The sequence below is a fragment of the Pelodiscus sinensis genome, chromosome 17 (genome assembly GCF_052426305.1).
Source record: "Pelodiscus sinensis isolate ZL-2025 chromosome 17, ASM5242630v1, whole genome shotgun sequence".
NCBI lineage: Eukaryota > Metazoa > Chordata > Testudines > Trionychidae > Pelodiscus > Pelodiscus sinensis.
The window spans coordinates 579853-602828 of record NC_143068.1 but is presented as its reverse complement, the minus strand read 5'-3'; the positions used below and the strand labels follow the sequence as shown (position 1 = coordinate 602828).

The 22976-nt window shown below is 53.2% G+C and overlaps 1 protein-coding gene across 6 annotated transcripts in view; it reads left to right on the top strand.

The window, feature by feature from the left end:
- Positions 1 to 22976, top strand: part of RALY (RALY heterogeneous nuclear ribonucleoprotein) — a 220611-nt gene that overhangs the window by 45115 nt on the left and 152520 nt on the right. For all 6 annotated transcript variants that reach the window (XM_089769634.1, XM_075901521.2, XM_075901526.2 and 3 more), the window contains exon 2: positions 15096 to 15186. The gene's annotated coding sequence lies outside the window, so the exon portion shown is untranslated. The remainder of the gene's footprint in view (positions 1 to 15095; positions 15187 to 22976) is intronic.

The window sequence follows — 22976 nt, the reverse complement described above, 5'->3', positions numbered from 1 at the left end:
TTCCCACAATTCAAAAACATGGGATAACTGATGATATTAATAGGCAACAGGTTTAATAAACACAAGATTAAATACTTTTCTGGAATGCACAACCAATGTGGAGAGTCCATTACTGTGGGATGTTATGAAGGCCAGAGTATAACAGAGTAAGAAAAAGAACTAGCGTAATAGCTGGAGGACAGATCTGTCAATGGCTAGTAGCCAGGATGGCTAAAGACTCAACCCTGTGTTTGGAATAATTCTAAACCTCTGACTGCCAGGAGCCCGCAAGACTGGGCTGAGTTAACTCTACAACTGCTCGGTTCTGTACACTCTTATGTTCTGTATCAGGGTGTGTCTAGACTACACCTCTCTGTTGACAGAGAGCTGTGGGTTAGGCACATCGAAATTGTTAATGAAGCAGGGATTTAAATATCCTGCACTTCATTAGCATAATGGCCACGGCTTTTTTTCAAAACAGAGTTTTTTCGGAAAAAATGGCAGTCTAGACGTGAATCTGTCAAAAATAAACCCTTTTTCGAAAGATCCCGTATTCCTCAAAAAATGAGGTTTACAGGATCTTTCGAAAAAGGGTTTATTTTCGACAGATCCACGTCTAGACTGCCATTTTTTCCAAAAAAAATTCCGTTTTGAAAAAAGTGATGGCCATGTTTATGCTCATGAAGTGCAGGATATTTAAATCCCTGCTTCATTAGCAATTTCAATGTGCTTGATTTGCATCCCTCTGTCAACAGTGGGATGCAATCTAGACGTAGCCTCAGTGAGTCTACCTGCTCCCTGCAGCTGGAGTTAGCCAGTTTGGTGCTGTTTCGTGCAGCCGACCCCCCACCGGGGAAATGCTAACTGCACCTGAAAGAGCAGCACAAGGGGTTAATGTCACCCAAGCCATGTCTACACTTGCTGGGGTTTTGTGCTGTCAGTTTCACTGGTGCGCGGGACCCGGTGACAGAAAACCCCTGATTTGTGGACTTGCTCACTTCCCGGGTGTCGCATCCTGTTCACATTTACAGCATTTCCATCGCGGATGTGAGCAGCGGCCTGAGGGCTGCTATCCCACCACGCAGCTCTCTCCATTTTCATGATAGAACTTGTGGGAAGGAGCAGGGGGTTGATTGCAGGGCATCCTAGGTCCCTGCCTAGCCTCGTTCCCTAACCACCGATCAGCTCCAGTAGCTCAGCATTGCTCCAAGTAGGAGATCATTTCCTCCAGGCATTATCACCTGGCCAGATAAGTGAGCACTTGCCAAGAAAAGAGGAAGGGGAGTTTCTAAGTTTCCGGGGGCTTATGGGGGTGGGGAACCCTGTTTACCTGGCATTAGAACATAGGCGCAGGAAATATGGACGCAGGGGGTGCTGCAGCATCCAGCTTCCCGGTGCCTGGGAGCCAGTCCCACTGTCGACCACCCACCAACTTCACCGGTCCCAGGTCCCGCTGGCCCCATAAGCTTCGCCCCCCACCCCTCGAGATCTCACTGCCTGCTGGTCTCGTGGGCACTGCAGGGCTTTGTCACCTGCAGGCTCCATGACCTGCCCCAGTGTCCAGGCCACTAGTCCCAGAGGATCTGCTGCCACCTGGCATCTTGCTTCCAGCCTGGGGCTCTGCTCCTGACCCGGGCCCAGGGCTCAGCAGCTGCAGCCCCAGCCTGGGGCAGAAAGGGGCTGGGGTTGTCAACTCACCCAGACCAGCTGCCATTGCTGGAAATGGCATCCAGTCGGCCCAGTCAGGGAGAACTGGCCAGGGTCGGGGGCAGCTTAACTCAGCATCTTCACCTTAAAAACCCTTCCAGGGCCCCCATGTGAGAGCAGCAGAGCTGCGTGCCAGAGCGGTCCCTGAGCACGGGGGTATCCTCCGGAGGCTAACAGCTTTGCAAACAGGGAGGTGCATCGCCGGTGAGAGCTGTCCGACTCCCGGGGGGCGGGGGGGTTGCACTGAGGAGTGAAATTTCAGAGTTTCGCTGCAAGAAGTCACGGGGACGTGTCGACGCTTCCCCGGGCTTTGCACAATAAAGGGACTTGTTGCGCTTTTCAGGACGTGCCCTGAAGGGGACCCGTGCTGAGGAATCAGCGAGCTCGCCTCACATCGAGCTCGCTAGGCCTGGCAGCAGCGATGTCCAGACACTGGAAGCATCGCTCTTCACCCCGACACCTTAGCATGACACACCCATGCCTGTTACTCCATGTCACGCTGCAGCTAAAAATAATGAGTGTGAAAGACACCAGCCTGAGACGGGGGAAGGGGCGAGGGAAGCCCCTGTGGTTGGACAGTAAATCTGACTCCTGCATCTGCTGAGAGCCCATCAATCACACCCGCAGCATGTGTGAGAAAGCGTCAGTCTCACTCACGGGAATGTCTTTGGCTCCAGCTTCGGCTCCTTTTGTCCTTGGCCCTCTGTGAGTGTCTCTTGCTAGCCTTGACGTTTCTGCTGGCCTCTATTTTTAGCTGCACCTCACCCCTTTCTCCAAACTCGGAGGGACATTAGATGAAGAAGCTGGTGGATAATGTTACCTTTATAAATGGACAGGACTCGACCCTCATTCCTGGTGAAAGTCTGGAGCACCTCCCAGGAGTTATTCCACACGGGCACTGTTATGCCTTTATTAATGACCTAGATGAGGGGATGGGTTGCTCTCAGCAAGTTTCCGGATGACACTAAGCTAGGGGGGAGAGGTACCGTAGATATGTTAGAGGGTAGGGAATGGGTCCAGAGTGACCTAGACAAATTGGAGGATTGGGCCAAAAGAAATCTGATGAGGTTCAACAAGGACAAGTGTAGAGATCTGCCCTTAGGACAGAAGAATCCCAAGCATAGTTACAGGCTAGGGACTGACTGGCTAAGTAGCAGTTCTGCAGAAAAGGACCTGGGGATTCCAGTGGATGAGAAGCTGGATAGGAGTCAACAGTGGGCCCTTGTAGCCAAGAAGGCTAATGGCATATTAGGGTGCATTAGGAGGAGCATTGCCAGCAGCTCTAAAGAAGGCATTAATCCCTTTATTAGGCACTGGTGAGGCCACATCTGGAATATACGGAGTATACTGAAAGGATGTGGACGCATTGGAGAGAGTCCAGCGAAAGGCAACCAAAATGATGAGGGGGCTGGAGCACATGACCTACGAGAAGAGGCTGAGGGATCTGGGCTTATTTAGTCTGCAGAAGAGTGAGGGGGGATTTGATAGCAGCCTGCAACTTCCTGAAGGGAGGTTCCAAAGAGGATGGAGAGGGGCTGTTCTCAGGGGTGACAGGTGGCAGAACAAGGAGCAATGGGCTCAAGTTGGTGGAGGAGGTCTATGTTGGATATTAGGAAAAACAATTCCCGTAGGAGTGAGCGGAAGCACTGGGATGGGTTCCCTAGGGAGGGGGTGGAATCTCCATTCTTAGGGGTGTTTAATTCCCAGCTTGACACAGCCCTGGCCGGGTTGATTTAGTTGGGATTGGTCCTGCCTAGAGCAGGGGGCTGGACTTGACCTTCTGAGGTCTCTTCCAGCTCTGTGGTTCTATGATTCTATGATGTAAGCCCGGCACCTGACCGCAGTATTTGACTTCCCTCGCACACGCTCAGAGATAAGCACATGCTGAAGTGCTTTGCTGGACTGAGGCCTAAAGCATGTTTGTTAAGTAGTAAAAGGGCTTGGAGCCCAGCAAGTCCCTCTTCCCCACCGAGCCGATGCTGGCAAGGACAATGCCGGAGTCGTGGCTGCTCCGTGATGTTTGCTATCGCAGGCTAAGTGTTCTGCGTTTGGTTATTTGTGCTGGGCTGACGTAGGCGGGTGTAAGATGGGATGACTGCCCCTCCCCTGGGAGTGTACAAAGATCACATCTCCCACCAGCTGGAGTCTTCACTTCCAGCAAGCCGGCAAAGTATGTGTATTTGAAATGTGCGTGCTATGCTGGGCCTCTTAGTGCGTGCCATGGGGAGGGAAGGCGGGGGTGCGGGAGGCACATGTCTGCAGATTCCAGTTCCATGGGATTGGAGCGGGGTGACCAGCTGTCACCGTGTAAGAGAAAGACAAGGCAGCCCTCTCTTGGGATCTGCCTGGCCCGGGGAGGGGAATTGCCCAGGACTGGGTTACGTACAATGGGCAGGGTGTGGTCCCCGGCCTCCTCCCATCTCCAGCACACGGGAGGTTAACGCACACTTGGGTGAGGGAGGAAGTGACTTGTGGGAGTCAGGGAATGCAGCTATGGGGCAGGTGTTGCAATGACCCTCCCCCCTTCCTCCCGTGTGCAACTGGGCTGCCCTCTCTTGGCTCTTGGAGGAGCTGAGAAGGTGGCACAGTGCTGGGGAATCCTTCCACGCCTGGGGCGAAGGAAAGACGGACGCGTGTATCGCTCCCCCCTCCCCAAATACAGCCGCGAGAAGCCAGCCAGGGCCTCTCCAGCCGGAGCTGGTTTTTAATTAAAAAAGAAAAGGTTTTTTTCATAGTCCGATGCCCGGCTCCTTAATGAGGTGCCCGGGCAAGAGTAGCTGACCTTCCGGTGCCGCCGGCGAATCATTTCCCACCCAGGAGCTGATCTGAGCAGCTGAGGCATTGTGCATGTTTGCCAGTTTGTCTAGCTGAGCCGGAATGAATGAAAACTGGTCACGGGGGGGCGGATGGGCAGGAGGGCGCGGTGGAGCAGGCTTGAGGAGTGGCGACGACCGGCTCTGTCGTGGGTGCAGGCGTTGACCTTTCTCTCCACAGAACTCTGTGCAACCGAGAAGAATATTTAACAATAATTAAGGTCACATCGGCTGGGGAACGAGCTGACTGCATCAAGCCAGTGACAATTTCACTGCAAATTACTCAGAGAAATGTCAGCCTCTTCCTCTGCCTCGTGCTGATGGCTCCAGAATTAAAACGAGGGGGGCGGAGAGGTGAGGAAACAGCTATTGCAAAAGATTTAGTGGACAGATACAATATCCATAGACAGGGACAGAGCGAGCAGAGCAATGCCAAGCCTGGATGGTAGTTGTTTAAAATCAAGCATCAAACGGAGTTGAAAATCAGGCCACGGGATAAATGCCCACAAGCCCGTTATCGCCACCGAAATGGGCATGCTATGCCGGGGGTCTTAGTGCATGACACGAGGGGGAGGAGGGAAGGGCAGTGGGGAGTGGCCATGTCTGCATGGGATTGGAGCGGTGTGACCAGCTACCACCATGGAAGAGAAAGACAAGGCATCCCTCGCCTGGCATGGGGCGGGGAATTGTCCCGGACAGTGTTACATACAGCGGTGGGGGGGTGGTCCCCGGCCTTCTCCCATCCCCAGCCCATGGGTGGTTAAACACACACTTGGATGAGGGAGGAAGTGATGCCGGGGAGTCAGGCAGTGGAGCTATGGGACAGGTGGGTTGGGTTCTTTCTGTGTGGTCTTGGCGTAATCAACCTTAGCACATGGAGCCTTACCTCAGCGCCCAGCTCCCGGGCTGGTGCTGTACGGACTGTCCCAGGGCATGGTGCCTTACCTCAGCGCCCAGCTCCCGGGCTGGTGCTGTACGGACTGTCCCAGGGCATGGTGCCTTACCTCAGTGCCCAGCTCCCAGGCAGGTGTTGTACGGACTGTCCCAGGGCATGGTGCCTTACCTCAGTGCCCAGCTCCCAGGCAGGTGTTGTACGGACTGTCCCAGGGCATGGTGCCTTACCTCAGCGCCCAGCTCCCGGGCTGGTGCTGTACGGACTGTCCCAGGGCATGGTGCCTTACCTCAGCGCCCAGCGCCCAGGCAGGTGCTGTACGGACTGTCCCAGGGCATGGAGCCTTACCTCAGCGCCCAGCTCCCGGGCTGGTGCTGTACGGACTGTCCCAGGGCATGGTGCCTTTCCTCAGCGCCCAGCTCCCGGGCTGGTGCTGTATGGACTGTCCCAGGGCATGGTGCCTTTCCTCAGCGCCCAGCTCCCGGGCTGGTGTTGTACGGACTGTCCCAAGGCATGGTGCCTTTCCTCAGCGCCCAGCACCCAGGCAGGTGCTGTACGGACTGTCCCAGGGCATGGTGCCTTACCTCAGTGCCCAGCTTCCGGACAGGTGCTGTATGGACTGTCCCAGGGCATGGTGCCTTACCTCAGCGCCCAGCTCCCGGGCTGGTGCTGTACGGACTGTCCCAGGGCATGGTGCCTTTCCTCACCGCCCAGCTCCCGGACAGGTGCTGTATGGACTGTCCCAGGGCATGGTGCCTTTCCTCACCGCCCAGCTCCCGGACAGGTGCTGTATGGACTGTCCCAGGGCATGGTGCCTTACCTCAGTGCCCAGCTCCCGGACAGGTGCTGTATGGACTGTCCCAAGGCATGGTGCCTTACCTCAGCACCCAGCGCCCAGGCAGGTGCTGTACGGACTGTCCCAGGGCATGGTGCCTTACCTCAGCGCCCAGCTCCCAGGCAGGTGCTGTACGGACTGTCCCAGGGCATGGTGCCTTACCTCAGCGCCCAGCTCCCGGGCAGGTTCTGTACAGACTGTCCCAGGGCATGGTGCCTTACCTCAGCGCCCAGCTCCCGGGCTGGTGCTGTATGGACTGTCCCAGGGCATGGTGCCTTACCTCAGCGCCCAGCTCCCGGGCAGGTGCTGTACGGACTGTCCCAGGGCATGGTGCCTTACCTCAGCACCCAGCTCCCGGGCAGGTGCTGTACGGACTGTCCCAAGGCATGGTGCCTTACCTCAGCGCCCAGCTCCCGGGCTGGTGCTGTACGGACTGTCCCAGGGCATAGTGCCTTACCTCAGCACCCAGCTCCCGGGCAGGTGCTGTACGGACTGTCCCAGGGCATGGTGCCTTACCTCAGCGCCCAGCTCCCGGGCTGGTGCTGTACGGACTGTCCCAAGGCATGGTGCCTTACCTCAGCGCCCAGCTCCCGGGCAGGTGCTGTACGGACTGTCCCAGGGCATGGTGCCTTACCTCAGTGCCCAGCTCCCGGGCAGGTGCTGTACGGACTGTCCCAGGGCATGGTGCCTTACCTCAGTGCCCACCGCCCGGGCAGGTGTTGTACGGACTGTCCCAGAGCATGGTGCCTTTCCTCAGTGCCCAGCTCCCAGGCAGGTGTTGTACGGACTGTCCCAGGGCATGGTGCCTTACCTCAGCGCCCAGCTCCCGGGCTGGTGCTGTACGGACTGTCCCAAGGCATGGTGCCTTTCCTCACCGCCCAGCTCCCGGGCAGGTGCTGTATGGACTGTCCCAAGGCATGGTGCCTTACCTCAGCGCCCAGCTCCCGGGCTGGTGCTGTATGGACTGTCCCAGGGCATGGTGCCTTACCTCAGCGCCCAGCTCCCGAGCTGGTGCTGTACGGACTGTCCCAGGGCATGGTGCCTTACCTCAGCGCCCAGCTCCCGGGCAGGTGCTGTATGGACTGTCCCAAGGCATGGTGCCTTACCTCAGTGCCCAGCTCCCGGGCAGGTGCTGTACGGACTGTCCCAGGGCATGGTGCCTTACCTCAGCGCCCAGCTCCCGGGCTGGTGCTGTACGGACTGTCCCAGGGCATGGTGCCTTACCTCAGCGCCCAGCTCCCGGGCAGGTGCTGTATGGACTGTCCCAAGGCATGGTGCCTTACCTCAGCGCCCAGCTCCCTGGCTGGTGCTGTATGGACTGTCCCAGGGCATGGTGCCTTACCTCAGTGCCCAGCTCCCGGGCAGGTGCTGTACGGACTGTCCCAGGGCATGGTGCCTTACCTCAGCGCCCAGCTCCCGGGCAGGTGCTGTATGGACTGTCCCAAGGCATGGTGCCTTACCTCAGTGCCCAGCTCCCGGGCAGGTGCTGTACGGACTGTCCCAGGGCATGGTGCCTTACCTCAGTGCCCAGCTCCCGGGCTGGTGCTGTACGGACTGTCCCAGGGCATGGTGCCTTACCTCAGCGCCCAGCTCCCGGGCAGGTGCTGTATGGACTGTCCCAAGGCATGGTGCCTTACCTCAGCGCCCAGCTCCCTGGCTGGTGCTGTATGGACTGTCCCAGGGCATGGTGCCTTACCTCAGCGCCCAGCTCCCGGGCAGGTGCTGTACGGACTGTCCCAGGGCATGGTGCCTTACCTCAGCGCCCAGCTCCCGGGCAGGTGCTGTATGGACTGTCCCAAGGCATGGTGCCTTACCTCAGCGCCCGCTCTAGGCAGGATGAACAAGTGTCCGAGTGGGCACAGAATGGGGACTTCTCCCTCCCTTCCAGGCAAACGTTCCAGGGTGTTGTGGAATTGGGTTCCCGTCGAGGGGAAATGGAGGGCCTGTAACAGGGCTGGCCCACAACATTTTGGCACCTGAGGCGGGCAGCTCAAATGACGCCCCCATCACCGCTCGCTGCACCAGCAGCAGACACAATTTCCTCACTCTGGGTCCTAGTGGTGCCCCCTTTCCCCTCCCAATCTGGCACCTGAGATGGCCGCCTCAGTTTGCCTCACGGTAAGGCCAGCCATGGCCTGTAACAGGAGTATGGCATGGCATGAATCTGAGCAATCTGCTGTGTTTCGGATGTTTCCTGAAAGCTTGCTCCCCCGTCTCCAAGAGAGGGCAGGAGATGACTAGTCTCCCATCGGGCCCAGTGCGCAGTACGGGAATATTTTAGAGTTCGGTTCACGTGCGAATGGGATGTTGGAGTTAATGCTGCAGGCTACGTGAGAATCTCAAGTCCCTAATTTGATTTTAAAAGGCAATTATGGGCTGCCCCCAGGTGAGGATTTCATCAGCCCATGTGAGAAACTCGACATGATTTAGCCGTTCCCTACTGCCCCTGCCACGTTGCTGTCCTGAACAATATTTCAGGGAAGGCCATGGGATGGAAGGGCTCCCCGACCGGTACTGCTATCGCACTAAGTCTGTGGTACAGGCTGGACGTCCCAAAACCAGAACTCCCGCATCCGGCAACATCCGTGGTCTGGCAGGACAGGCTGGGTCCTGGGGACTCCCAGTGGCAAACGGGCTGGCGGCTTTGAGCCCAGCGGGACTGGGGCTAGGACCGGTGCTGGAGCCCTGGTAGCGCAGCAGGGGCTGTGGCAGCCCCAGTAGCAGGGCCAAGGATGCAGCAGCCCTGATAACAGGGCTAGGGGGAAGCAGTCCGGCCTGCCGGGGCCACAGCAGCCTAGCAGCCTGGCGGGGGTGGGGGCCAGCTGGGGCCAGCAGTGGGGAGGGAAGGTGGTCTGGGGAGCCGGTGGCAGGGGACCTCCTCTGGTCCGGCAAATTCCCTCCCAGTCAGGTCCCGAGGCTGCCGGACCAGAGAGGTCCAGCCTGTACCGGAGTCTCTCAGCAGCAGAGCTGGCGCATTGGCTAGAGCAGCGCGTGGGCTGCATTGGGACATTTCAGGGGTTGTAAATCCCTAAGCCGGGAGAGGGGGGAGCAGGGATGTGGCATCAGAACTCGGGGGGAGAAGCCCCCTTTGCGCAGTGTGAGCATGCCAGTGCTCAGCTCTTGGGACGGGCTTTTCACGCACAAGGTGCTTCCCAGCATTAGGCCAGATTCTCCAGTTCCCAGAACCTTACACCAGTGCAAAGGGGATGTTAAAATGCGACTTGATCAGAGCAGTAGCAGTTACATGGATGTTGCCTGGTGTAATTGACTCCACTAGGTGCAAGGCAACGGCCAGTCTGTCCCTGTGACTGCAGCCGGAATGGCAGTGCTAAGCAGCTTTGAAAATCAGGCCACTTCTGTTTCTTTTGGCACCTGGGTTTGAAGACTTTCACCCTAAGTGAGTTGTTTCATAACCTGGTGGAGCTGGTGTCAGCAGTGGGATTCGGATCCTGCTGTTCCTCTGACCATTCCACGCTCAGCCAGCTAGACAGTAGGCTCGTTCTACCAGAGTGGCTGCCCTTCCTCTCAGGAGGGGTTGCTTGTTACACTGGTTGTTTGGCATGAGGTGCCAGAGGCATGGAAGGCACCCATCTGCACTAACAGTGCAACTCACATCTGGAAGGGATCAGTCCGAGTAGGTTTGGCAGCAGAAGGATCTGCTGCAGCTGTTGCATGGAAAAGTGCAAAGTCTGGTCTTTAGCACAAACCTGCCTTGTAATGAAGCCAAGAAACACATGTCTGAGACCCTGCAGGGGTGGATCTCTCTGGGCTTTGAGGAAAAATGAAAAGCACGGGATGGAGTTGTTGGGGACAAGCAAGTGAATCTGAAAGTCGGGTGAGTGACCACAAGCAGATTGAAAACACCAGACTGAGGAAGTGGTGCAGGTCCAGGGTCTGATCCAAGAGGATTCTGGACTCCCCTTCCACTGGGGGTAAGGGCACCCCACACCTTGAAGAATCAGCCCTTTAGACCTGGCTTTGCCGTGTATTGCCTATAATGAGAAAACCCAAGGCCAGACTGTTCTCCTGCCCGGTTCCTGTGTGAGAAACCGAGGCAGGCCCAGCCTCCCCTTTCTCCTCCTGTGCACGATGCTTTGTTCTGCATCTACATTTGTTTAATGCAGCAGCACAGTTGCCCTTGTTTCCATCTGGGTCAGTGGCAATTATTTATAAACTAGCCAATTAGCCCATCGTAAGACGGGATTTTCAGGTCTCTCCTCCATGTCGGTCTTTTCTCCTGAACCTCCAGTCTCTCGCTCCGTGTCTCTTTCTCTCTCTCCTCCTCCTACTGCCTCCCCCCCTCTCTCTCAGCTCTCCTCCGCCTTCTGCCTCTCTCCCCATCTCTTCCTTTCTCTTCTCCCCCTCCTGCCTCTCACTCTCCCTTTCTCTCCCCCCCCTCCTGCCTCTCACTCTCTCTCCGCTCTCCTCTGTCTCCGGCGGGGATGCCCGCTGAGGATGTGGCAGGGAACAGGAGCTTGGTCTGTCTGAGGAGGCTCATGCGTGGAGCTGAGCCTGTGTTGCAGAATTCCAGGGCAGACCCAACTCTCTCAAAGCCACATGGAAGCCTGTCTCAGCGTGAGAGGATGGGTTAGCTTGGGCCTCAGCTTTTCCGTACGACTCTACCCCTTGCTGGAGTCTCCTTTGTCTTGCCTGCCCCCTAGTTACGTCTCACTTCAAAACTACTTGCTTCCAAAATCAGACATAAAATACGGACGCGTTACAGACGCTGACGCTTTAATTTTTAACATATAATTCTAAAATAAATCTTTCTGAATATAAAGATGGTACGTATCTTCCAGTGTGTGGTGTAGAGAGCCGTATGAATAAGCCATTGCCTGGATTAAATGTTAGTCTGTTCTGAATTCACTGGTGCTTTTTATGTAGCCAGTTATCAAATGAGGCAAATATCCAGACGAGTTGCTGTACTCCATGGGAGACCCCTGCGTACCCCGCTGGGAATGCATATCCCTGAATGAGAACTGCGGGGCTAGATGACCTTTCAAGGGTCCTTCCAGCTCTGTGTTTCTGTGTTTGGAGTGGTGGGGAAGAGGGAAATTTGAATCTGAGATTTGCATGCAGCCCACTGCTGAGACTAAGGACAGCCACAGAGTCTGGATCAGGACCTAGACGGTGGCAAAGCTGAGGGGTGTTTGATTCTGGGGTTTGGGTTTGTCTCTTGTCCGTGGCGCTAAGTGCTTTGGGCCAAGGAGGGTCTCACGACAGCTGCTGCTACACTTGGAGGTGGGAGGACGGGCTTCCCAGCTTGCACTGGCATATTCGCACCAGCGCTCATCAAGCGAGCCACCATTTGGGAACCACTGCTCCAGGGCTGAGATACTCACACCGGCCGAAAACTCCTTTTCTGATTCTCCCCTTGAGTTGTTATTTTATATCAATGCAAACTGGGCGCAAGATGCTGCTGTTGTGATTTTTGACATAACTTTGCACCCAAGTTGCCCTCCTTTTAAAAACTGCTCTACAATGCTAAAAGCAACCTTCCCCCCACCATGAATTTCTTTTTCCATGTCTCTGCACTTCCTGCCCCACCTGGAAATAACTTGCAGAATCGCATCGAATTCATTAAACTGAATTAAGTAGAAGGCAGTTGCAAAATTGAAAGTGACCTTGCAGCGCAATGTGGTGCTTCCAAAACATCTTGCTACCATATAGTAGCCTAGTTAGTTTGCTACCTGAATGGGGCAGGAGACTCCCCCACCCCAAGGGCAATGAAACTTGAGGGAACAGTCACAAAAGTCTGGCTTTCCTACTGGAATATACCCCTTTCTTCCATGTTCTAGCTGTATCCACCACCAAATAATGAGGATGTTTTATGCCAGGCACCGGGTAATCTAAAAGGGCCCAAATTCTTAAGCTGACGAGATGGGACTAGAAGGAATTTATCTGCCCTCCACCTCTGACCTCCTGTGCAACTTCCCTGGAAACTTGAGAGCAATACAGAAACCTCTAGTGTCTTTCCTTTTGCAGTGAAGTCCCCTGGTCTCCTTGGAGTCCCTCTGGGACACTGGGTAGTGAGAAGTCGGATGTGATGTAGCACTTAGCAGAAAGGGATTGGCAGTGCGGACTCATCTGGAAAATCGACACGATGCAGCTAAGGTCGACCTAAACTCGTAGTTTAGTGCAGGCCATAGTGTCCACTCCCAGACATCACCGCTTTGCTTTCCACTCTCTGCATGTTACAGCCCTTTGCCATTCCTCAGCTGGGGTAACCGCAGCCAGCCATCAACCCAGGCAAACTGGCCCGTGATGAGCTCCCCTTTGAAAGCCAAGCAGAGGGCGTCACCTTTGTCCCATGTATAAAACCTCCAGCAGGCTAGCGGGGCCTGGGGTGACCCCGTTGGGGAACATCAATCCAAGCGCTCGGCTATTCATTTCTTATTCAGTCTCTCCGGGACCCAACAAGCCTGGGCTGGAGACCAGTTTTGCCTGCACAGGGCAGGCCCAAGGGACCCATTCTGTGGGGGGCTCTGGTGAGTCAAGGACCTTCTGCATCCCTGAGGGGGCCGCTCTCCAGTGTGTTCCAATGGGCAGGGCACCGGGGACCAGCCCGACTCCACCCAGCCATCAGGGAATCTCCCCCACTGTTTGAAGATGGCTGGATTCCGAGGGGAGAGTTACGGCGAGTCAGGGGCAACTCCCCCCCGGGTGGGACAGATGGGGGGAATGAAGCCTTCCAGCCCTGCTGCAGTGAGGCTGTCTGGTCTCTGATCCCCTCATTTCTGAGGTGCTGCTCCACCGTCTCTCAGTCCCCTGCCTCCCCCCGGCACCACAGGAGTGGGTCTCCAGCCCTGGGGATGAGTTGCTGTTTGTAAAGCTCGGTGACAGATCTTAGTATCTCTGCGATTTCATCCTTCATTCCCTTCCCAAACCTCCCTCGAATGCCATCTGCTCCCGGTGATTTACTGCCCTGCCGTGTGCGTTGGGGGGTGGCTGGAGAGTTGATATTTAATTTTTATAGCTGTTTTCATTCAGGAAGGAAAGGGAAGTGCTTTGGGGGCCCAGAACAAGAATAAAACGGAAGATTTTAGTGGGTTTCCTTTGTCTGGGAGATTTTCTTTTCTTTTCTCTGTAGCGTGGCAGTGTTTTGTTTTCCCTCCAATTTCGAGCATCATTCAGAATTGGCTGCAGTGATGCCAGCAAACTCCCAGGACAGTAAAGTACACTCTGATTAGCTCCAGGGCTGAAAGACTAGCACCTGCCAGGCAGGAGACCTGAATAGGCCTGTGGGTTCCTTTGGGACGGCTCCTCACTGAGGTACTTCTGTATGGAGAGCAGGAGAAGCCGGGTTCTTAGTGCAGCTCTTTGAGGATTATACACATCTCGGTCCCAACCCGTTCCCTGCTGTGCCGGAGCGGAAGGGAGACCCGCGCAAGAGGAAAGCAGTTTGTGGGGGCACTGGCTGCCATGCTCGGTAGCTGGGGAGGTTCCCTCCACAGCAAGGAATGGGCTAGTGACTTCCTGCTGGTGCAGCTGTTGGCTGTAGAATTCTTTACTTGCTGCCTCTGAGAGGAGCTCTCCTGTCTGCGTGTCACCGAGGGGTGGGAGGCCACCAGGCCCTGCACCCCCATCCGCAGCCAGGACGTGACTGTGGGCCAGGCTCTCTGCCCGACTGCAACTCCCATGATGCACTCCACCGATTCCCATCTTTGGAGGCCTGGCAAGAAGTGCCCAGCGTGACACAGGCAGGGCTGTATTCACGCTGTGAATACAGAACAGAAGGTTTATTGGTTCACAGGGATACACCGTAGGACAGACTTGAAGCACAGGAACCAGGAGCAGTCAATACCATCCATCTTGGGCCCTGGGCTCCCTTCCTGCATCCCAAGTCAGCAGAGACTCACCCAAACACTCAGCAGCCAGTCCCAGCCCTGCAGGCAGCCCTGACTCCTCCTCTGCCCAGCTTCCCAGGCAAAAGGTGTTGCCTGGTTGCACCCCCCAGCTCATGTTACAGTTAGCCTGTGCCATTGTGAACGTGCTGGCCTGGCCAGCCTCCCGCAGTGAGTTGCACCTGGAATTCCCATCCCCGTCTAGCTATGCAGTGTCCAGGGAAACTGAGGCACACACACAGGGTTACCACAGGACAGTAGAAGCCACGTGCGACATAACAAAGCAAACCACGTGAATACAGTCCTGCCTGTGTCACACTGGGCACTTCTTGCCAGGCCTCCAAAGATGGGAATCGGTGGATTGCATCATGGGAGTTGCAGTCGGGCAGAGAGCCTGGCCCACAGGGCTGAACGAGAGCACGAGGCACCTGAACGACAACGCCCATCGGACACCCTTGCCGCTCAGGCAGACACAGATGAATATTGCAGTGACCTGAAATAAAAGGCTTCCGTTCCGCTCAACCACCCACATTTCTGCGATTCGGGTCAACCCTAAACAAAATGCTCATTTTGGTTTCTCACCAGGAAGGTCGAAAAGTTCAGCAAAACTGATATTTCACTGTGGGGAATCTTCCATTTTCCCTGTGTGGGGGGAGAGGGGGATAGTTTTAGTGGAAAATGGCTGCCCGGCTCCAGTGTCCTCTGTGCATTCGTGTGTTCAATGGTATTTCCCCACAGCCGGGCACTCTCCTCTCAGCCCCCGCCAGGTTCTCCCTGCGTGCGAAGTCCATGCTAACGCAGCCTGGCCTCCCTGGCTCGAACTGGTCCTTTAGACTGCAAAGCTCGTGCTTTGGGATCCAAACGTCCTGGGCCGGATCAGTGGCAGACACACAACAGCAGCAGGCATTGCTGCATCCTTTCATTCAACCACTGTAGGCAGCCACCCTTGTGTGCGAGGGATTAGGAAGTATTGGATTAACTTCTTATCACAAGAGGCAGCAATTTGTGTGTCCTGATTCTTCTAGGTCGGAGCCGAGTCCATAAAGGGATACTGTGCCCGCTCCCGGACTGGTGACAGGAGGGATTAACCAGCACAGAGCCCAGACACCATTCCCGGTGAGTAACTGAGCGTATCTTCGATTGCGCGCTGGAATCCGACGCGTGTGAGCCGCACTGTGTGTGTGTGCTCCTGCTGCCACGTGCTCAGGGGCAGAGGGGCTGCTCCCAGGGTTAACCAGGTTTCTAGGTCTGTGAAGGTGTTTGGTCGCATGAATGTAAACATCCCCGAGACCTCGGGTTACCTAGGGGCAGGGCGTGCGTGCCAAAGGTTGGCAATGCTGGTGCGCAGGGAGAGCCAGGTCTCCGCAGGGCTAGCGCTATGGGCACAGGGGATGGCCAGGGTAAGTCAAGGCCTTGCTAGTGTTTGTGTACTGTCCGGTGTGGTGTCAGACGGGCTGCTCTCCCTCTGGTGCCTGGAGCTCGGTGGGGCCATGCCAGGCTGGGACATGGGGCCTCCCAGAGCGCCCACCGGGGCAAGGCAGCTCCGCTCTCCCTCAAAGTGAGGCAGTGTCTTAAAGGAGCCCGTCACATTTGGGGAGATAAAGAACTCAGCAGTGGGGACCATTGGGCAGGGTATGGTAGTGACTGAGGTTTGCCTTCTCTGGCCGGGGCGTCGGCTGCCACACTGCAGCAACCTGCCACTCGGCAATGCCCAGCCCTCGTTACTGTGTCCTCCCGGTGCTACACTCACGCCTGGGTGACACCAGGATTTCTGGGGGCAGCTGCCATGGGCCTTTGTGCTGCAGTGCACTATGCTGCTGTAGTGAGCAGTGGGAGACGCTCTCTGTCCATCTGGTCTCACGGGGGAATTGCAGGAAGGCAGCCGAGGGTTATCAGCACTCGAGGGATTTGCCACGTGTCCCTCTTGGAAAGTGGGCCGGTGCCAAGCCCGAGGGAAACCAACACTCTAGCCAGTACCCCCAGACTGGACAGGAAGCAGCAGCATAGCTAGATAAGAGGGTGTGTGGTGCAGGGGTGGAAGGAGAGTTTGGAGCAGAAATCCCAGGGCTGTGATGAATGATACCCTGGAATTGCTGGTCCTAGGCTCATTATCACAGTGGGACCTGGAGGAGAACTCCTGAATGATCCCTCGGTGTTTGTTTAGCCCAAACTACTCAGACACAGCTGCCCTCAGGGTCCTTCATCAGCAACCTCTTATGTCTTCACTGGGCGTTTGTGTGTGTAAAAATGGAAAAGAACTCCCAGCATTTGATCCATATGGAGATTTGCTTGAATAGGGACTGAATAACTCTACCCCAAAGTAATTATATTTCTCGTTACACTGCATGGTAATGAGGCTGCGGTGTTATATTCGTAACAGTGACCTTTTCCCAGTCAGCAATGACCAGTTCCTAGCTAGGCGGGTAGAGGCAGGACATCATTTTCAAATTCTGTTAGGTTTATGATACCCTGCAAAGAATCTGTTCTGGCTGGGGACTGGGCCAGAGTTTTCCTTGGGAACCCTTCACGGGGAGAAAGAATAAATTGTTAAATCCAGTGAGCCCTGCATTGGATGGTTGATGTTTTGGATAATGATGAAAGGACCTCAGAAAAGTTCAGATGGGCACTCAAAAATTCAGCTGCACCTCTGGACATCATGGATGCTACAATGGGAGTAACAACACTCTGGTACCATTGACTTTGTTTGAGATGGCTGTAGCACAAAGGAGACTTTTTTTACTTGGAATGCCATGGTTCCCACATTCCTACCCCTAGGCAGAAATGCTGAGGTCCACAAAACTGAAAAATAATTAAGGAACAAAAAGTCACTTACAGTTTTGCAAATCTGAAATGAGGATCAGAGACTAAAATTGAGGGGGACGGTTGAGAACTGTTCTTATTTCAGCTGAATCAGTTTCTGCTTCCATGTTAGTAGATTCTACCTTTCCCCATGGTGTTAATGAACAGGTTTCGATACAAAATGGAACTGAAAAGTTCCATTATAAAGGCAGAATAAACAAAATGGCGGAACAGAAGACCCTCTTCTCAATGGATAAGGAAAATACTATGGTGTAATAAGCTGTTGGTGCCAAGACCCTGCTGAGCTCCTAACTCTGAGGAGAGTGGCCTTTCTCATTCTTGAGTGAAGCGAGCATGAAAGTCTTGGGACCTGAATGCAGCCGAGCTTTGAACAGGAGAGCCCAGAACCTCCACCGCCCTTCTGGCTTCCTGAACTCTGTGGAAGGGCGTCAGCTCTCCTGCTGCGGAGCCTTGTGTCTTTCATTTGTCACCGCTCCCCAAAGAGAATTCAGAGCCAGTGAAATAAGATTTTATTCCAGAAAGGGTCATGAAAACGCCCTCGTTCTGGCTCTCTAGGAGGGGTAATGGAAATGCCCATTATTTGGAGTGTCCAGAGGATGTTGTGAAAAGACCTTCACTTAGGAAGGAACAATCAGTCTCACACACACAGAATGGGAAGCGACTGTCTGGGAAGGAATACGGGAGAAAGGGATCAAGGGGGTATAGTGGACCACAAGCTGAATATGAGTCAGCAGTGTGATGCTGTTGCAAAGAAAGCAAACATTTCTGGGATGCATTAACAGGTGTGTTGTGAGCAAGAAGTCATTCTTCCGCTCTACTCTGCACTGGTTAGGCCTCAGCTGGAGTATTGTGTCCTGTTCTGGGCACCGCATTTCAAGAAAGATGTGGAGAAATTGGAGAAGGCCCAGAGAAGAGCAACAAGAATGATTAAAGGTCTGGAGAACATGACCTATGAGGGAAGACTGAAGGAATTGGGTTTGTTTACTTTAGAAAAGAGAAGACTGAGGGGGGACATGAGAGCAGTTTTCAGATATCTAAATGGGTGTCATAAGGAGGAGGGAGAAAACTTGTTCATCTTGGCCTCTGGGCATAGAGCAAGAAGCAATGGGCTTAAATTGCAGCAAGGGAGGTTTAGGTTGGACATTAGGAAAAAGTTCATAATTGTCAGGGTAGTCAGACACTGGAATAAATTGTCCAGGGAGGCTGTGGAATCTCTATCTGTGGAGATATTGAAGAGCAGGTTAGATAAATGTCTATCAGGGATGGTCTAGACAGTATTTGGTCCTGCCATGAGGGCAGGGGACTGGACTCGATGACCCCTCGAGGTCCCTTCCAGTCCTAGTGTTCTATGATTCTATGACCGTTAGGTCTAGTAATCTAGAAATGGTTGTGAGAATGTCCATCAGCTGGCAGGTGTGGGGGAAGGGTGCATGGACTGAAGTAGCTCTTGTATTGCCAGATGCACCTTGTGGCGCGGTTTATACCCATCAAAGCTTATGCCCAAATAAATTTGCTAGTTTGAGGCGCCCCAGGACTTCTCGTTGCACTGCCAATGGTTACAAAAACCCTTCAAAACAATAAATAGTCCTGCAGCACCTTGGAGACTAACATGAGCTTGCATGGGCACTACCCACTTCTCTGTCTCCCCGCTCAGAAACCAATAGTGTGTCTGAGCTCAATCACAGGGACTAATCACAAATTAATCCTGACTCTAATCGCTCGTTCAGGTCAGTTATCAGCCACGGCTGTTCCTGTCCTTTCAGGATTAGTAGAGCACTCCATAGCACTGTAAGCCCTGGCCTCCCGGTGACCTTAGCAGAGCCCTGTACAGATACAAAATGGGTATTTGAATTCGCATCTGCAAAAATGATCCGCAGATATCTGCATCCACAGCTGCGGGTGCCCGCGGATATAAAGTGGATCTACATGTCTAACATCAAGATGCATTTTGAATGTATGTGTCAGGCTCTGCCTGTAGCTGGTTATTGTAAGTCTTGTGTGGCGGAGGTGATGTCATTGGAATAGAAGGGTTAACGGAGTTGTGTGGCAGTCAAGAAAAGCTTAACTCTCTGGACAAATTATCTTTCTGGGCCTGCGAGATCTTTGTCCACGAAAGGAATCTGCAGTAGCAAAACAGGTGCATTTGCAGTGACTACGAAGCTGCAATTCAGTCCCAGGGCTGCACTGATAAGCCACGTCATAAACCACGAGAACACAACATCAGCACATTAGGAATGGAAGTGCTGAGGAAAGGCTTGAGAGCAAATTTAGCCTAATATCAATCCCTGGGCTATCAGTTGCTATTTATAACACTCACCCTGCAACTGTAGCTTTTCAGCAAGAGATGGGCAAGTGCTTCATACTTTGGCCCCTTGACCACTGGCAGGCACTCGCTGCCTGCCCAATTCTTTGTTCTCAGGAAGTGATTATAATCAGCTGATAGAATATTATAATTTTGACACTGGACTGCTGTACAGTTTGGGGTGCATCTGATGGGGAAGTTGGTAAGTGTGTTTGGAGCCATGTCCCATTTAATTCTTATTGCTCCACAGTGCCTGATACCGTGACATCCTCTCCAGAAGTCAGGCTAACTCGGGAGCAGTTAAACTTCTCTCATGCAGCAAAGGAAAATTGTCTAGTTGATAGATCAGGAGGCTGGGATCCTGATGTGCTGTTACTAGCCCTATCAATCTTTCACTTTCTGGGGCGATTTCACGTGTAACAAGATCATGATTAGTGTTTAGAAATAGCCCTCTCCCTAAAATATTTCAGGCTAATCTTCCGTTCCCCTGCCTTCTCTCTAAGGCTGCATCTAGACTGGCAAGTTTTTCCGCAAAAGCAGGTGCTTTTGCGGAAAAACTTGCCAGCTGTCTACACTGGCCGCTTGAATTTGCTCAAGAACACTGACGATCTAATGTAAGATTGTCAGTGTTCTTGCGCAAATACTATGCTGCTCCTGTTCGGGAAAAAGCCCTCTTGCGCAAATGTATTTGCACAAGAGGGCCACTGTAGAGAGCTAAAAACTGTTTTGCGCAAAAAAGCCCCGATGGTAAAAATGACAATCAGGGCTTTCTTATGCAAAACCGCATCTAGATTGGCATGGACGCTTTTCCGCAAAAAGTGCTTTTGCGCAATAGCTTCCGTACCAATCTAGACGCTCTTTTCCGCAAATGCTTTTTAACGGAAAAACTTTTCTGTTAAAAGCATTTGTGGAAAATCATGCCAGTCTAGACTCAGCCTAAATGTATATTATCCATGTCTAGCTTTCCCCTCTGCTTTTGAAAGTTACAATTCTAAGCATATATCGTTCTGTCGGCCAGGACGGTATGGGGAACCCAAACTTGGATAACACAAATTATGAGAGAAGACAGGGAAGCAGATGATTAGCTGGACACATTTAAGTTTTAGGTCTTTTTCTTATCCCCTAATTCACTCTCTGATTTTTCTATGAACTAAACAGGGGAGAGGTGGATTTTCCAAGTGCTCACTATTGACTTCAGTAGGAGCAGAGTTAGTGCAGGGCTGTGAGGTTGTGGAGAGCCCTCCACGTACCCGTGAAGATCAGTGCGAGTCACATTTCCTCTTTCGTTCCACTGAAGCTTGCAATTCCCCAGGACAACTTCTTGTCTTAGAATTGGTCTCATTGTTCCGTAGGGTTAGAGGTCAAAGTCCTTTGCAGAAAAAAAGAAGGGTTTGGTGTTTTGGGGTTTTGGGGTCTTAGACTCTCCAGTGCCCCAAGGTAAGATGCCATTGGGACCGGTAAAACTGGAGGACAGGATGACTTATTTCTGGATTTCCTGTAGCTCTTTGGGAGCTTACGGAAGCAATAATTCAGTTAGTGGCAAAACGAACAACTAAATCCTCTCATTGTTCCGTTCCCTTATCTGACTAACCCCATGGCACAAGAGAATGGGAACAGTCCTGAAAACATGGCGCCATAGTGTGTAGGGCTGATGTGTGACTTGTACCACTTACGGCATTCTCCAGTCTGCCCAGTTTTGGGGGCTGGGTGAGCGGAGCTCCTTGCCTGCACACTCCACTCCCAGAGCAGCTGGGGGAGATGCACTAGGGGAAGGGCGGCGTTTGACAATCACAGAATCCTAGGACACTGGAACAGGAAGGGGCCTCCAGAGGTCATTAAGTCCAGTCCCCTGCCCTCACGGCAGGACCAAGCACCATTATGCCATTAGCTTTCTTGGCTACAAGGGTGCGCTGCTGACTCCTATCCAGCTTCTCATCCACTGGAATCCCCAGGTCCTTTTCTGCCAAACTGCTGTCTAGCCAGTCAGTCCCCAGCCTGTAACAGTGTTTGGGATTCTTCCATCCCAAGGGTAGGACTCTGCACTTGTCCTTGTTGAACCTCAAAGTTTGTGAAGAGCGCTGGGACCTGCCGATAGAAAGGATGATTGCGTTGCACAGTATGGCTGCATCTAGACTGGCATGATTTTGCGCAAATACTTTTAATGGAAAAGTTTTTCTGTTAAAAGTATTTGCGCAAGAGAGCGTCTATACTGGCATGTGCCTTTGCGCAAAAGATTTGCTTTTGAGCAAAAGCTTCCGTACCAGTGTACACGCTCTCTTGCGCAAGAAAGCTCCGATGACCATTTTAGCCATCGGGCTTTCTTGCGCAAGAAATTAACTTGGCTGTCTACACTGGCCATCTTGTGCAAGAACACTTGCTCAGGAGGGCTTATCCCTGAGCGGGAGTGTCAGAGTATTTGCACAAGAACCACTGATTTTGTACAGTAAAAAGTCAGTGTTCTTGCGCAAATACTCGCAGCCAGTGTAGACAGGCAGCAAGATTTTGCGCAAAAGCACTTGCTTTTGCGCAAAATCTTGCCAGTCTAGACGCACCCCTATTGGTATTATTCACTGGAACTGTTTCACCCATGTCTGCTAATAGCAACCATGGTAGCATTTCTCTTTCACTTTGGATTATTCAACACTCTAGTCAGAGGTTCTGAGCTGTACGGCCTTGATTTATAAGGTGATGAAAGGCATTTGTCAGAAATTCACCGTAAGGGCTCAAATTGACTCTTAGGGGTGTCTCATTACAGTGCTGGGCAATCACATCCCCTTATTAGCATGCTAATTACACTGCTGTAAACCTCAGCATTTGGCGTATTATTAAGAAACATGTGCACTGGGCCAGTTCTGCCCTGGTTCATTTTTGTGCAAGCAAGGACCAGGATGGCATGTCAGTGGTGGCATGGCACGATGTGGCTGGTTTGGCGGGACTGAGAGAACCGATGTGCACACACACACGTGCACATGCACACACGTGCACACACGTAGAGTTGATTTAAAACCCCTGCTCTGGGGAAGCCAAATGGGACTATTTCGCTTTCGTTCTAAATATTAAAGTCTGAAGGATGCAAAGTCTAAAGTATTCCCCCCCTCCACACACACACACTCCCTTCGAGTCTTTTCTCGCATCACTGTGATCCGCCTGCCTGTGGAAACTCAAAGAGGAAGGAGACTGCAACCAGCCTGCATGCGCTAGTCTAGCCTACGAGGCTCATGAAAAATGCTGCTCACACCCGACTAGCCCTGGGTGGGAAGAAGGAGCCAGGCTTATTCCAAATGGCTTTTTCAGGACCAAAATTGTGTGGTTGAATTGGGGAATTTCCCTGCATTTTTCTTTCAAGTTAAAGCAGAAAAATAACCCCCTGGATCTTTTAAAACACTGAAATAAAATGCAGTAGTGAACCTGGGGATAGGTAGGTGAGTTCACTCTTGTTTTGCATGAGGGTGCTGTCTGTGTGTCCGTCTATACAGTTATTGGTACTTCACGGTCCAAGCATAATTCGTGGCCTATTTCCCAAAAAGAGTGGGGCCCTCTACTTGTCACACACTGTGGAGAAGCCCTACCCATGGAGAGCAGGGATTTCTGTTGGAGAACCCTCAGCTCAGGACCCTGTGGGATCCAGGTTCCTACAGGCTGAGCTCCGTGTGTAGTTCCTTAGTGATGCTAATGAATTGTCAGTGAATCATCAGCGCCTCACGCACAGGCGGCACTTTGTGCATGACTCGAGAAAGGGTGGCCTCCAGGGGCAGGAGGAAACTGGCATAGAAAAATCAGCTTC